This window comes from Coenobita brevimanus, chromosome 55 (genome assembly GCF_032717465.1).
Source record: "Coenobita brevimanus isolate Jiangsu-jjx chromosome 55, ASM3271746v2, whole genome shotgun sequence".
Lineage (NCBI taxonomy): Eukaryota > Metazoa > Arthropoda > Malacostraca > Decapoda > Coenobitidae > Coenobita > Coenobita brevimanus.
This window is the reverse complement of record NC_137008.1, coordinates 23,767,849-23,784,425: the sequence shown is the minus strand read 5'-3', so window position 1 is coordinate 23,784,425 and position 16,577 is coordinate 23,767,849.

Sequence of the window (16,577 nt, the reverse complement as noted above, 5' to 3'; positions counted from 1 at the left end):
TTTTTGTCTCCTTTGTCTCTTGTTTTTATTTCCTTCGTCGATCTCCTTTTCTTTCCTTTGTTTTCGTACTCATGTCCTTCATATTTTTTTCCTTCCCCTCTCAATATTTTATAGTCATTCCCTATTTCCTGTATCCTCTATGTCTCCCATTCTTTCTCATTCTTATTCTTTTTGTTTTTAATTTGCCTTCTGAATCTATTAATTTTTTTCTGTTTGTTCTCAGTTTCTAATTTCATTTTCTTTTTCATTTCTTTCTTTTCCTTCCTACTTCCTTTCTCCATAATAATACGTCCGAAGCTACAAGAAAATGCAGGAAGTGAGATAAAGTAACGTTACTACCATAAATTATGACTTACTGTATATCATCATTATCATTACGACCACCACCACTACCAACAGCAACAAAAGAACTCCATTTTCCACCATTATAACCATCATCATCATGATCATCATCATCATTTACACAATTATCATTACCATCATCAAAATTCACCTCAATTATCTTCACCAGTACTAACACCACCACCACTGCCGTAATCATCATTATCATCATCATTACCACCACCGAAGTCAAATGTCTATCTATCTATCTATTGCCAGACGCCTCAATCCCGTTTGGGGTGGCCACAAACAAATCGCCTCCAAGTCGCCCTGTCCCCCGCCATCTCACTGCCCTGCTCCCAACTCACACCCCCCTCTCTCAAATACCTCTCTACCCCATCCCTCCATCTCATCCTCGGCCTCCCACTCCCTCTTCCCCCCTCCACCTCACTCACATACACTCTCTTCGTCAGTCTTTCACCCTCCATCCTCTCCATATGGCCAAACCACCTCAGTGTGTTCCTCATAACGCTTTCTGTCACATCCACATCCACACCACAATGCTCCTTTATATCCTCATTCGTCAGCCTGTCTCTCCATGTGACTCCACAGGCTCCTCTTAAATAACTCATTTCCACTGCTCTCACTCTTGACTTGTGTCCTTCCAACAACGTCCAAGCTTCACTTCCATACGTTAGAGTTGGTATCACAATACTGTCATGTAGTAACTTTTTCACTTCCATGCTCTCTTCCCTGTTTCTTATCACTGCTTTCAAAGAACCAGCAACCTTTCTTCCCTGCTGTACCCTTTCAAGCACTTCACCCTCCAAACCTCCATCCTTACTCATCACACTACCCAAGAACTTAAACGTACTCACATTTTCCAATTCCTCACCATCCAACCTCGCTGTACATTCACTGACTTCACCTCTCTCAAAGACCATCACTTTACTCCTCCCTACATTCACCTTTAGGTTCCGTTTCTTACACACTCTCCCAAACTCATCCACCAAGCCTTGCAGTTCCCCTTCGTCTTCACTCAACAACACAGTATCATCTGCAAACAACAGTACAGGGAGTTTCCAAACACTATCCTCTCACCAGGGCCACTCCAACATCCACTACCCTACCTTGTACCTCTTTTATTTCCCCATCCATGTACAGATTGAACAACCATGGAGACATGACACATCCCTGTTTCAACCCAACTTTCAAAGAGAAAAATTCACTTAGTTCACCATCCACACGCACTGCAGCCTTCGCACCATCGTACATACTCTTCACAGCATTCAACAACTTCCCATCTACTCCATATATTCTTAACACTTTCCACAATCCTTGTCTATCCACCGTGTCATATGCTTTCTCCAAATCCAGGAAAGCCGCATATAACTTCTTTCCCTTCTCTAGAAACTTTTCCACTAAAGATCTAAGAATGAATATCTGATCTACACAACCTCTTCCCTTCCTAAAGCCTCCCTGTTCTTCTCCAACAAATTTCTCTGTTCTTTCTCTAACTCTGTCAAAAAGTATCCTACCATACACTTTTCGTATTATACTAAGAAGACAAATGCCCCTATGATTATCACACACTTCTTTTTCCCCTTTTCCTTTGTACAAGGGAATAATTATACCTAACTTCCAATCCTCCAGGACTCTACCTTCCTCCCAGGCCAATCTGCACATCTTCCACATCCATTCTACTACTATCTCTCCCCCATGCTTCACCATTTCACCACACACTCCATCAATTCCTGGGGCTTTCCCCGATTTAACTTTCTTCATTGCTTCCACAACTTCTATCCTACTGATTTCTTCCTGTCTTCTCACCTCCCTCCTTCTCCCAGCCATTCCCCAGCCAATTATACTCGCATTACTTCCATCCCCTATGTTCAACAATTCCTTAAAATGTTCTCTCCATCTGCTCACTTTTTCTCCCTTCCCCACTAGTAATCTACCATCTTTATCTTTCACTCCCCTGCTAACTTCACTTCCACCCTGTCTTACTCTTTTCACCTCTTTCCAGAACATTTTCTTACAGTCCCTCCACTTTACACTCAAATTCCTTCCAATTTCCTCATCCACTCTCTTCTTACTCTCTCTTACTAATCTTTTCACCTCTCTCTTTCTACATATAACTCTCTCTTCCGCCTCTCAACTTCTTCCACGCCCCTATTTCTCATCCATTCATTGTATGCTTTCTTCTTTTGTGCCACAGCCTGTCTCACCTCTTCAGACCACCACGCTGTTCCTTGCACCCCCCTCCGTCTTCTCTTGCACACACCACATCACATGCTGCACATATTTCTTCTGTAAATATCCTACACACACCTTCCACGTCTCCCATCTGCTCCAATTCATATTTGCCCAATTGTTCCTCTACTTCTCTCTTATACTCTGCCTTTTTCTCATCCTCTTGTAACCTTTCCACTCTCCTTGCAACTACTCCTTCCTCTCGTCTTTCCCTTCTTCTATTCCTCCATCTTACTTGAATCCTAATTCTGGCCACCACCAAGTAGTGGGCAGAAAGTCCACTCCCCCAACCTCTATAATCTCTTGCATCCATTACACATCTTTGCATCCTTTCATCCACACACACATAATCAATCATTGCCTTCTTTTCATTCAGTTCACCACCCACCCTTCTCATCACTCGCCATGTATACCTGTGGATCATTTTACGCCTGAAGAGGGTATTGGCTATCACCAACCCCCTCCCAGCACAAATGTCCACTAACGCACTCCCATTCTCATCTATCTCAGCAGTTACACCCCACTCACCAACTATTCCATCCACCTTCACATTCCCAACTTTACCATTCATATCACCGATCAAAAACACTCTCTCATTCCTTCCAAACTTTTCCATGCACACTTCTACATTTGTCCAGAACTCTTCTCTCACTCATCTAGCACGGTCTTGCGTTGGCGCATACACACACACACAATCGCCCACATTTGTATTCCAACTTTCAATTCTACCCACACAATCCTTGACCCAACTGATCCATACTGTCTTATGCTCTTCTTCCATCTTTTACTCACAACTATACATACTCCTTCCTTTGCCCTCTCATTCTCACCTACTCCTGCACATATACCCCATCCATACTCCCATTCTCTCACACTTTCTCCTCTCAATTTTGTTTCAGTTATTCCACATACATCCACTTTCGCACCCTCAAGCACCTGGACAATCTCTCTCTCTTTCATCTCATCATTCGCCCCCCTTACATTCCACGTTCCGATAACCATGTCCTTTGTCCGGTCCTTGGTCGTCATCGTTTGGTCAGTCCTTGTCCGAGGCTTATTGTTTGATTTTTTAGTTAATTGTTTTCCGGGGAGGGGCACTAACCCTCCGCCAACCCATTTAGTCGCCTTTTACGACAAGCAGGGATACTGGGGGAGTATTCTTGAAAAAAAAACCCTACCCCCAGGGATAAAGTCAAATGTATTACACGAAAATCATCACTATATTACAGAATTACAAGGAACACGAGAGGTAGGAGGCGAGATAAAGTGTAACGGCTTTGGACTTTACTATAGGTGTACCGATTTAACATTTACCATTTATACCTTATTTTCATTCCCTCTCCGATTCATCCTTTCCTTCTCCTTCATTTTACGCTTCCTTTCATTTCATCCTCTTTTTCATCCTTCTTTCTACGTTTTCCATTTTCTTTCTCCTTCTTCCTTTTTGTCGTTTCAGCTCTTTTTTTCCTCCTCCCAATTTCCTTTCCATTCTTTCCTGCTTTTTTGCCTTATTACTTTCTTCTTTTCCCCTTTATTCCCCTTGTCTTTCGCTCTCCACTTAATATCTTCACTATATTACAGCGATACAACAGCACGAGATGTAGGAGCAGAGGTGAAGTAAGGTGGAGCGGCCTGGGACTCTGATAAGGGTGTCCCAAGTTCGACCCTGCCGTCGACGGTTCCTTGATTTATATCGTTTTTATTTCCCTTTCTACATTTTCTTTTTATGCTCTATTATCTCGTTTTCCTTTCTTTTGTTCTTTCCTTTCTGCTGTTTCTTTCTGCTTTCAACTCTTCATTCCTTTCCCCTCTTTATATTCCTTTCATCCCCTTGTCATTTTTGCTTTCTGCTTTCCATCGCTAATTCTTTGGTAGTTATTTGATTAATTCTCTTTAATTTTTCAGTTTTAATATATACATCACACTAAATTTATTTTGTTTTGTCTGTCCTCCCTTCATCATTTGAAGTTTTGTTTCATTCTTGTCCTTCTTTTCTCTGTCTCAGCTGGCCTCTTGTTATATTTTCGTCCCCTCACTTTTCTTTTTGTAATTTCTTATTTCATTTCTATTGTTCTACAAATCATTTTTGCTACATTTCTTTGTCTTTCGCCTCTTTTTCTTTTTCTTTTGTCTCTTTCTCCTTCATTAACCGTATGATAATAAAATAAACTATGGAATACAATATAATATGGAATACAGTACAAGTGTTTGTGTGACGATTTGAAGGAATTAAGTTCATACCAATTTTACGATGGTAATCAACATGATCTTAATCATTATCATCATTATGGACCGGTTGGCCAATGTTAGGCAGCTACTGTCAAAGGGTGTGGTAAGTCTGTGAGTATAAAATAAAAGGAAAATAAAGAATTAAACTAATGTCTGATGAACCATAGCCGCATTTTCTTTCTTTTTCCAGGGCCTACAGCACTGATGGCAGGATTACTACAAATATGACGAAATCGTAGTGGAGGCTTTGATGTGTGACCAGCAGACCTAAAGGGATAAGATAATTATAACATTATCCAAAGATATTTCCTTTCAGTCCGATGAGTTACATGGCTTATTTCCTTGACATATTCTTACTCCTACAAGACGATTGTATTCAGCTGGGAAAGACACCCATTTTTTTTTTAGTGAACGAGTAAATGAAAACCACAATACTTTCATGGTCAGTCTTTCCTCAGGTAAATAAAATCACATGACGGTAGGAAGAATAGAATAAAAGAAGGCCATCGTACTGAAGAAGTTAAGTCGAAGTTTCAGTATAGTCAAAATATAATAAAACACACAAACTTGATATACTTAGTACCTGGCTTCTCGGGTCATTCTCTCATTCCGGCAGTAAATGAACACCACTGAAACTATGAATCACGTCCTCACCCTCACGTGGGAAAGGGTGCACACCAGTTTTACCGTTTTGAGCAATATCGTCTGCTAATGTGAAAAAACAAATGAACGACGAACATGGACGTGGACAGGCGGACGTCATTCCACACTATAACAGTGTAGATCCTTTTTTCCACACTACTCATTCATGTTATTTTTTTTTTAAATAAGAGGGATTTTATCACGGACGGGAGGCTTTAATATGTATTATTATTCAGACCGCTCGTTGTTCAACTAATGGAATATGTAACGTTTGTCAATAATACTGTTATTTACAACAAGGAAGAATACGCTGTGGAACAGTTTACCTGCACCCACCTGGTGATATCATTACTTCTTACTGAAGAAATTTTTTTTACATGGCATATACCAACCACGAGCAGTCTACACATACTTTGAAGCTAACAGTAAAGAACTACCTAAACAATGCTGTGATTCGTCTGCAGTTCATCAGCTAGAAAACTTGGATGTGGATAAACTTACTTGTCTCTTGGTTGGTTATTAATCAGGATTTGCTGAATTATTAACTATCTTCATCGTTTCACGTCCTTACACTTAAATCATAATAGGTCTACCCTCACTATTAACACCCTCTCTACCAGTAATCACAGTATACCAAATTATATGTTAGTTGTACCAACAACATATTCTCTGTCATCCTAGTGACTAAACGAGAACGTGTGGAATAATGACGTCGCTGCTAGCGTGGAGAATGCACGGCATCTCTGGTGCACACAGCGGCAGTAGTTGTGATGGATGATAACTGCGATAAATGATATACACAACTTTCCCCATATTGCTGATACAAACAGAGGTCCATCTAACTATTGGGGGAGGCGGTGACTCAACCGGTAGAGAGGTGGCGTGCGGTCCTAACGGGCCCAGGTTCAAATCCCGGCTGGGGCAGGGAACAGTTTAAGGATTTGAATTTCATTAAATCAGGCTTTACTGATCTACCAGAAGACCCGCCGACATCTCGTAAAAATACCCCCGCTAATACCAATGCACCAGTCCTAGCATGTATTCAATATGGACGGTGGGTGTTAGCGCCGAAGTGGTGACATGTAGAGGTGTATGGTATGTAGGAGGACTGCTGGGCCTTGATAGCAGGCTGTGAAGCCTATGCCCAGAGTCGGACACATAAAATATATATATATATATATATATATATATATATACCTAGGCTGTTTCCCCTCTAACGGGGGATGCCCGAGACGGGACGACAAACTCACCAAACTAGCCTACTCATCCACACACACACATTTACTTGTATCTTAGCCTCTAAGCCTCTAAGGGGAGAAGGGGAGGTAAGGAGGCAAAATGTTTAATAACTCATTTGACTGATACGATTTCTCACAGACACCAACAGTGTTGCCAACCAGTGATGACCAAAATTGTCCACAGCTCCAGGCTAAAATTCCGCAAAATTCCCCCAAAAGTAATAATATATTATAATCTCTAATTAATACTGTACGGGTTCAGTCTAACAGACAGAAAATTGCAAACATATCAAGAAGAAATGGTTATTCACAACCGATTGATTAAAACATAGGTTTTTCTAACTGTGTAAATTATTATTTTGAAGGAAATAGAAACAATGGTTGTAGAAGTAATGCACTTTTTGGGTTATGACGAACATTAAGCATACAGTACCAACAATATACTCTTGGGTAGTGTTAGACTTGACTTATATGAATGGTAGAAACAATATCACCCATACTGGTTTTGGGTTAGCCTTCGAATATGCAACAATACAAAACTAATACAGATTATGAAGAAAAACATTTCAAACTAACATCACTCAAATTACTCTTGAGTTAACTTAGGGTATGTCTAATTTCTTTTTCTGTACAGTTACTTCTGGACAAGAATAATAATAATGGGTATGGTTTGTGGAAGGCATCATTATCATTATTATTAGTCTGCTGGTCTCTGCTGCTGCTGCTGCTGCTGTTGTCAACCATTTTCGTTCATTCCAATGCACACGAGATATCGACTTGAATAAAAACAGATATGTCCTACTGTTTCATCATAGAAAACTTAGTCACTCTGAAATTACGATATTTATTCTACAGCTTACTGAGCTTAAATATTCTGTCATTGGCAAAATATCCCCAAACTGAAAACCCATTTCCCATTTGTACCCCGAATTCCCTAAATCTGGGGATAATTCCCTATGGTTGGCAATACTCGACACCAATACTGGACACCAAATCGTCAGCAGTTGACTGAAAATAAGAAATCTAATTACATCGTTATTACAGGAGGAGTTAACGGAAATGTTTCATAATCGTTCGCTTTTACGAGGACTCTCATCTGAACGAAATAGTCGTGTTTTAAGCCGCGATTTCGTGAGGCTTTTAGACCGGTATCAACCGGTTTAGACCGGTCTTATTGCTGTTCTGGCGAGACAATTAGACCAGTAAAGACTGGTCCAAAGCAGTCCCACAAGCTAGCCTGGGCGAGACCGGTCTGCGCACAAACATATGCGCGTCAGCAACAGTCAAGAAGGAGGCGAGGAGCGTCCGTGGCAGGGTGTAATCATCGATGGTCAACAATGGCGGACTTGGGAATAAGGCTTGCTTTAAATTACACTTTTAAAGCTAGCAGAAGCCCTTTATCATCCAAGAAGGGAACCAAATAAATCTCACCATGAAGTAGAGGCTTTGTATTAGTATAGATCGCACGAAATAAGATTATTTTAACATTAATTACAAAGATAAAAATCGAGGGGAAGCGTGAAATTTTTATAATCAACGCTACTCCCCGACATTTGTTTACATTCTTCTAGGCCACCACCAGTCATCCTTGCAGAAGTTGCAGCCAATAGCAGGCTCGGACAGGATCGGACCGACATTGCCCCATTCTCGCTGTTGTTGTTGATTCTCTCCTCATTCGAGGAGACCGGGCCTTGCTGTAGCTCGGTTGGTGGTGGTTGTCTTGAGTAAGGTAAGGGGGGGAAGACAGGGCCTGGGGAATGCCCAGCACACACGCCCTGTCTTCTGGCTGAGTTGCGGGGTGTGTGCCATTCTCGCGATCACTTAGCATTATAAAATCTGTTCCCCTACTGTCCTACCCCTATGGCGCATGCGCGGGGAGTTGCCAGTGGCCGCCACAGACATGCCATTTGTCCTCTGGGCCCGTACTTATTAAAATTACATCATAGTTAGGTGAAAGTCATAAATGTGAGACTTAAGGAGCACCTCGTCATAACTAAGTCGAGACTTTGTTAGGTCGAAGTCACAAGCTGCTGAGTTAGCGGTTGGCGCTGCGTAGCACATGAGAGTTTCGAAAAATGAAGAAAAATCTAAGAAAACAACAGAGAAAAGATGCTGCAAGAAAATCAGAAAATACTACTATATTTTCTTAAATGTTTTCAGGGTAAAGTAAACAGATTAATGTCATTTTTTAGGAATTATTAATTTACCACTTTGTGTTGTGGACGTGGACATGTTGCCTCTCCACACCACCTTGTAAACAAACACCACACCGCCATCCAAGCATGGAGAACTCCAACAGCGTAAGAAGCAAACGTTCCAAAAAGCAGAATTGGACCCCCGATGCAACATATAAGCTGGCACAGTTGTATCTTGAAAACATACACGTGCTGAAGGGGGACTTCTCTGATGCGGGGTGCACGTTTAAAGCCAATCAAGAGGCTTGGAACTCAATAGCAGACCGCCTCAGTGCCTCCTTCGTGTCAGAGAGGGGTGAAAGAATGCCAAAAAAGATGGCAAACCATTCAATCAAAGGCTAGGACAAGAATCAGCCGATATAATGAAGCTCTGACTGGAACAGGTAAGGATTATTAAATTTGTAATGCATACATCAGCTTTATCCCTTGCAATTATTTCCAAATCAGCCAATTGGACGGAATGTAGCTTTTGAATAAGTGATCATTCTGAGGAAAATATAAATGAGTTACGTAAGCATGGTAGATTGAAGATAAATTGGCAATTTGACATGCAGTGCTTCCTATCACGTAGAGAATTTACAAGTAATAGGCAGATATTAGTCAATTGATTTTCTTTGGACATTCATAAATATATATATATATATATATATATATATATATATATATATATATATATATCTCATATATTTTTCTTGTGGAAAGTAGTCAAGGCATTAACCTTATCACGTAGAGAATTTACAAGTAATAGGCAGATATTAGTCAACTGATTTTCTTTGGACATTCATATATATATATATATATATATATATATATATATATATATATATATATATATATTTGTGGAAAGTAGTCAAGGCATTAACCTTACCTAACCAGACATGACGTAAGGAATGAATATTTGCATACTTAAACCTCGTTGATTTCTGATTGGAACCATTGTTACTTATTACTAGGCAGTCAGTTCACGGCTATCACTGTGCAAGTTTTGAGCAGAAATATAAGTCAGGACAGTAAAGTAAAATTTATTTGCACAGCTGTATTTTTGGGGGACCAATGCAACTTCATTATAAATTAAATCAGAAAAGCACAGTACACGAGGTCCAAAGAACTACTGAATGTTTGAGCACCCTGACTCCCCAAATTTCCTTATTAGACTTTGCATGTCATTACACATATACTTTGTGTCTTTTCAAGGTGGTGGTCCAGCACCTCCTCCGCTCAGTGACCTAGACGAGTTAATTACCAAGATTCTGGGAGTCAAGAATGTGACTATTGCAGGCTTCCGACAGAAACCTGAAATATTGGTGCCTGATGTATCACTTATTACTGGTGACACATCTAGGTAAGGGTAACCCTCAATTACCATTACAATCATAGGAAAAAAAAATATTGCACCATATTTTATGTAAAACATGTTTATTTTCTTTCAGTTGTCAGTGTTTCCTCTGTTCTCCTTCATAATCCTTCCCCTTATCACCCTATCCCTTACTTGTTTTTCGCTTTTCTATACAACAGTTCCTGTTTATAATTCCTCCATCTCTTCTCTTCCCATCTTAAGATAATACCGAGCATGAAAAGATTTACATGATGTAAGAGGCAGGAAAATATAAAAAATTATCTTTAACTTAATACTTTATTATTATAATGTACATCATTTACTGAGACAAGCTGTGGTGCAAAAGAAGAAAGCATATAGTGAGTGGACGGGAAGTAGGGGCATAGAGGAAGTTTAGAGACGGAAGTAAAGAGAGTTGGAAAGGGTAATAAAGAATTTGCTTTTGGAGTGAAAGAGATTAACAAGGAGAGTGTATGTGAGTGAGGTGGAGGTCTGGCAATAAATAGATTGACATGAATTAGTACGTGGCTCATTCTTGTTTCTCCCAACAGCACAGCCACAACAGCAGAGCGTGAAGAGAACGCCAGTGTTGCCTCCACATCCCGCTTTGAACCACCCGTGTCCTCCACACCCGTGCCACCCGAGAACCTGCAACCAAACATGGAGGAAAGACTACTACTGGTTGACGTGAAGGAAGCTGAACACCTCAGGAAGAAAAGAAAATTAGAAATTGAATTATTGGAACTAGGCATTCTAGCCGAAAAAGCAAAGTACAATTGCTATTTATTGAAAACAGAAAACCTTAAAAAAATATAATCCCTCTAACTTTAAAAACTGAGAGAAATATAGTAAAACATAAAGATAAATGAGTTTGTATCTTATCTTTGAACCTTACTATAGATCATAAATACATACAATTAATGTAAAGTGGCCTCATACAGAATCCCCGTACAGTATTAGGGCTGGCCAGGGTACGCTTGGCATTGTATGGATTGAAACCTAAACCATGCAGCAAAACCAGCAAATGATTTCACAACATCTGATAGATGTTGTAATGAAATAATATTAAATGAATTATGTAACTGTGAATCTTCAGCTGGACTTATACTTTGTGGTGCATTGCAAAAAGTTACTTTAGAGAAAGAAGCTGTTCTCTTCATAAGCGATGGACAGTAGGTTAAAGTTTTTTACTTACCATAACACAGGAGCTGCACACCTGTCGTCACTCATCATTGCTGCAATGAGTAGGGTAAATATAATGCAAGCAGTGGCACATGGGAAACTAAGTTGCATATAGTACCTATTAAATTGTGGCTAACATAAAGTCACCCCTTAAGAACTATATAGATCATGTTTTTACATCTATTAATTATGCAGTAATATGAACAGTAAATTAATGCTATACCTAACTGACATATTAACAGTATTCTTCCAATGACAGTCAAAATAGTATGGTCCCTGGTGAAAAATAAATACTGTAACTCAAATACTCTACATCAAAGCTACTCATTACACTCTACGATGAGAGTTTTTATTTGTAACTTGCATTGTCTCTGCACATAAGGTATGCAATGTAACACTTACTTAAAATGAAGGTTGACAAACTCATCCCTGTAAAAGAGTCCCTAACGGGGACGTCTAGCTGCAGGAAACGGGTTCTCGTTCTGGTTGTTGTTCACCATGGTCATCACCATGGGCATCTTCTGCAGGTAGCGGTGCTGGTATATTGATGTTCCGGTCCTTGCACATGTTATGCAACATAGCACAAACTTCAATTATCTCACCAACTATCAGGAGGAGAGACTCTGATTTCACTGTGCAAGACATGAAACCGACGCTTGAGCTGGCCAATTCTCCTCTCAACAACACTTCGGGTTCTCTTGTGTGCCCTGAAAATATTTTGGTATGTAATAGCCATAGTTGGCTATCATCCTAATCTCTGTGTTCCAATTCAGTGCACAAGTTAGTTGAAAATATATATCAATTTCAGTATCATAATTACTGGGCCAAATTACAGTATCATACAACAACTGCTTTAGGTTATGTTAGGTTAGCTTAAGTCTAGGTTAGGTTAATTACAGTTTGATGAAATTAGGCTAAGCTAAGATAGATGCAAAGACAGATGGAGATAGAAGATAGAATAATCCTTTTTAGCCATGTTCCACCTACCTATCTCCCACTCATGATGTACTTAGTACTAAAAAGTGCATGGATACATTATAAAAAACTGAAGTAGAAAGATAAATTAGTATAGTGTCAAAAGGCGCTTTCATGATTCCATGGTCTTACGAAAGTGCAAGGTGACCTATTTCAGTTTTATATTTAATATAACTTGGTCGTTGGAAAGAGCAGAATCATCAAACCATGTACCATACAATCTGCTTAGTTAAAAATATATCACATAAATTTCAGTATCATTATGGATCTATTACTGGGACAAATTACAGTTTCATACAACCACTGATTTAGGTTAGGTTAGCTTAAGTCTAGGTTAGGTTAATCAAAGTTTGATGAAATTAGGTTAGGCTAAGATAGATGCAAAGACAACCACTGATTTAGGTTAGGTTAGGTTAGGTTAGGCTAGGTTAGCTTAGCTTAAGTATAGGTTAGGTTTATTAAAGTCTGATGAAATTAAGCTAATATATATATATATATATATATATATATATATATATATATATATATATATACCGGTACTTACATGTTGTAGTTTGTGGGCCAGGCTGTGGCCGAAGATATGGAGTACGCAGCCACTTCTTGCTTGGATACCCGCTGTCTCCCGGCAAATGGCATCCAGGTGGAACCCCACCTATTTCAAAGATTCTGTTCAGTGCAATCTCACGCAAAATGCGGGCATCATGCACTGATCCAGGCCACCTTGCAACAATGTCAATAACTTTGTACATGGCATCAAACACTATTTGCACATTGATGCTGTGGTATCTTTTCCTGTTCACATATTCTGCCTCAAACTCATTTGGTGCAACAGTCCTAATATGTGTTCCGTCTATAACGCCAATCACACCTGGGAATCCTGCAATTCCCAAAAAATCTGCCTTGTTCCTGTTGGTTGCTTGTTGAGTTGGTGGAAATTTTATAAACTGTCTCAGTACATTATTGGCAGAAAGTGCTTCAAGTGTTTCGGTGATGACCCTGCTAACAGTTTGTTGTGAAGGCCCCAAATCGTTACCACTACAAAGTTGCATTTTTCCAGTTGCAAGGTAACGCAGAGTTAAAATCACTTTCATTTCTTGCCGTTGGTCTTGTTAGTGTCTCCCGCACCAAATCGGTAACAAAAATTATGCCTGCACGGTCCAAACGATATCTCTTGACCAGTTCTGCATCACTTAGCTCGTTAAGCACATCTTTCCTTTCACGAAAAAGTCTTGGTTGGCGCTGGCGAATTTGTTGTTGTTGTGGTGCGGCGGCCATCTTTACTGTTATGATCAAGTCATAAGCCGCGTCCGAAGCGCTATACCCACTCGGGAGGGGTCTTAAGCTATGACTCAGTTTAAGTCGAACATAAGGACTTATGACTCGCTCCTATGAATTTAGGACAGACTTTCGCCTTATGACTCAGTCTTAGTGTTTTATAAGTAATAATATATTATAATCTCTAATTAATACTGTACAGGTTTAGTCTAATAGACAGAAAATTGAAAACATATCAAGAAGAAATGGTTATTCATAACCGATTGATGAAAACAGGTTTTTCTGTGTAAATTATTATTTTGAGGGAAATAGAAACAATGGTTGTAGAAGTAATGTACTTTTTGGGTTATGACGAACATTAAGCATACAGTATCAACAATATACTCTTGGGTAGTATTAGACTTCACTTATATGAATGGTAGAAACAATATCACCCATACTGGTTTTGGGTTAGCCTTCGAATATGCAACAATACAAAACTAATACAGATTATGAAGAAAAACATTTCAAACTAACATCACTCAAATTACTCTTGAGTTAACTTAGGGTATGTCTAATTTCTTTTTCTGTACAGTTACTTCTGGACAAGAATAATAATAATGGGTATGGTTTGTGGAAGGCATCATTATCATTATTATTAGTCTGCTGGTCTCTGCTGCTGCTGCTGCTGCTGTTGTCAACCATTTTCGTTCATTCCAATGCACACGAGATATCGACTTGAATAAAAACAGATATGTCCTACTGTTTCATCATAGAAAACTTAGTCACTCTGAAATTACGATATTTATTCTACAGCTTACTGAGCTTAAATATTCTGTCATTGGCAAAATATCCCCAAACTGAAAACCCATTTCCCATTTGTACCCCGAATTCCCTAAATCTGGGGATAATTCCCTATGGTTGGCAATACTCGACACCAATACTGGACACCAAATCGTCAGCAGTTGACTGAAAATAAGAAATCTAATTACATCGTTATTACAGGAGGAGTTAACGGAAATGTTTCATAATCGTTCGCTTTTACGAGGACTCTCATCTGAACGAAATAGTCGTGTTTTAAGCCGCGATTTCGTGAGGCTTTTAGACCGGTATCAACCGGTTTAGACCGGTCTTATTGCTGTTCTGGCGAGACAATTAGACCAGTAAAGACTGGTCCAAAGCAGTCCCACAAGCTAGCCTGGGCGAGACCGGTCTGCGCACAAACATATGCGCGTCAGCAACAGCCAAGAAGGAGGCGAGGAGCGTCCGTGGCAGGGTGTAATCATCGATGGTCAACAATGGCGGACTTGGGAATAAGGCTTGCTTTAAATTACACTTTTAAAGCTAGCAGAAGCCCTTTATCATCCAAGAAGGGAACCAAATAAATCTCACCATGAAGTAGAGGCTTTGTATTAGTATAGATCGCACGAAATAAGATTATTTTAACATTAATTACAAAGATAAAAATCGAGGGGAAGCGTGAAATTTTTATAATCAACGCTACTCCCCGACATTTGTTTACATTCTTCTAGGCCACCACCAGTCATCCTTGCAGAAGTTGCAGCCAATAGCAGGCTCGGACAGGATCGGACCGACATTACCCCATTCTCGCGATCACTTAGCATTATAAAATCTGTCCCCCTACTGTCCTACCCCTATGGCGCATGCGCGGGGAGTTGCCAGTGGCCGCCACAGACATGCCATTTGTCCTCTGATCTCTGTAGGGGTAACTCGATCAAAGCCTCTCGCCCTTTGTTTACAAACGGCAAATGGTCATTCCGGCTTCTCGTCTCATTCATCTCAAAGCTAAAGGCGTGAAACAGTAGTAAATTTTAATAGGTAATTTATGAATTATTGAGATTGAATAAACATCATGATAGGTTATTATAAATCAATCCTGCTGGACACCTCATGACGAATGTACTTTACGGCGAACATAAACTTGATACAAGAGACTGGTATTGTACCAAGCCGAAGCCCAACTCTCAGTCACTTTGGTGCGTCAGCAAGCACTGTAGCCATGGATCACAACTATAGCTACAGGTAAGGGATGTGTGTGTATGATTTTCCTAGAGTACGGTATTAATTACGAAAACGGTAATTAGTGGTATGACTAACCACCGCCTCACTCTGGCAATGGACGACGTTTACACTGGTAAAAAAATTAGAAATTATATATATATATATATATATATATATATATATATATATATATATATATATATATATATATATATACCGGCAATAGGTTATCAAGAAGGGATATCATTGTTAAGTATGGTGCTAGGTCCGAGTTTACTGTATTCTTTTTGCTGCTGATTGATTTTGACTGTATTTGTGTTGCAATAAGCACGTTGTTTTGGTTTGGTATTGTGGGCAGCATGGCCGAGAAGCTGAGCAGGGGGCAAATGTATGGCATTTTCTGATTTTCCTCCGGTTTTAGTGAGGTTAGGGTTGGTTGGTTGTATTTTATGGTGGATTTTGAGGTTTTCATAATGTATTCATTTGGACTGTTTTTTTATTGATTTTTTCGTACTTTGGGTCCTTGGGGGGTGGCTTTTTCTGTGATGTCCTTAAATTCACTTTTTAGTCTTTTGCACAGGGAAAAAAAAAGCCTCCAATTCTAAAACACCCATAATAAGGCCAAAACGACCAAGAAACACTTGATAATAACAGCCCAGTACTTTGGCTGTTGATAATACCCTAATTGAGGACTGCACTGTGGGACACCTGGAACATAGTGGGATTATTAATGAAGCTGAGCACCTCCCTGTTTTGGAGAAGGGAGACAGGCTCTTTGGATGCAGATGTGTCAAGATGTACCTTACACCTTTGAATACTATCAGTTGACATTGATTCCTCACCCGTTTCATTATTGGGAGGTTAAGAGTGAAGGTAGGATGTTTCCCTAATGCATTCCAGAAGAAAAGATTTGCATTAGCAGTGGGGAAA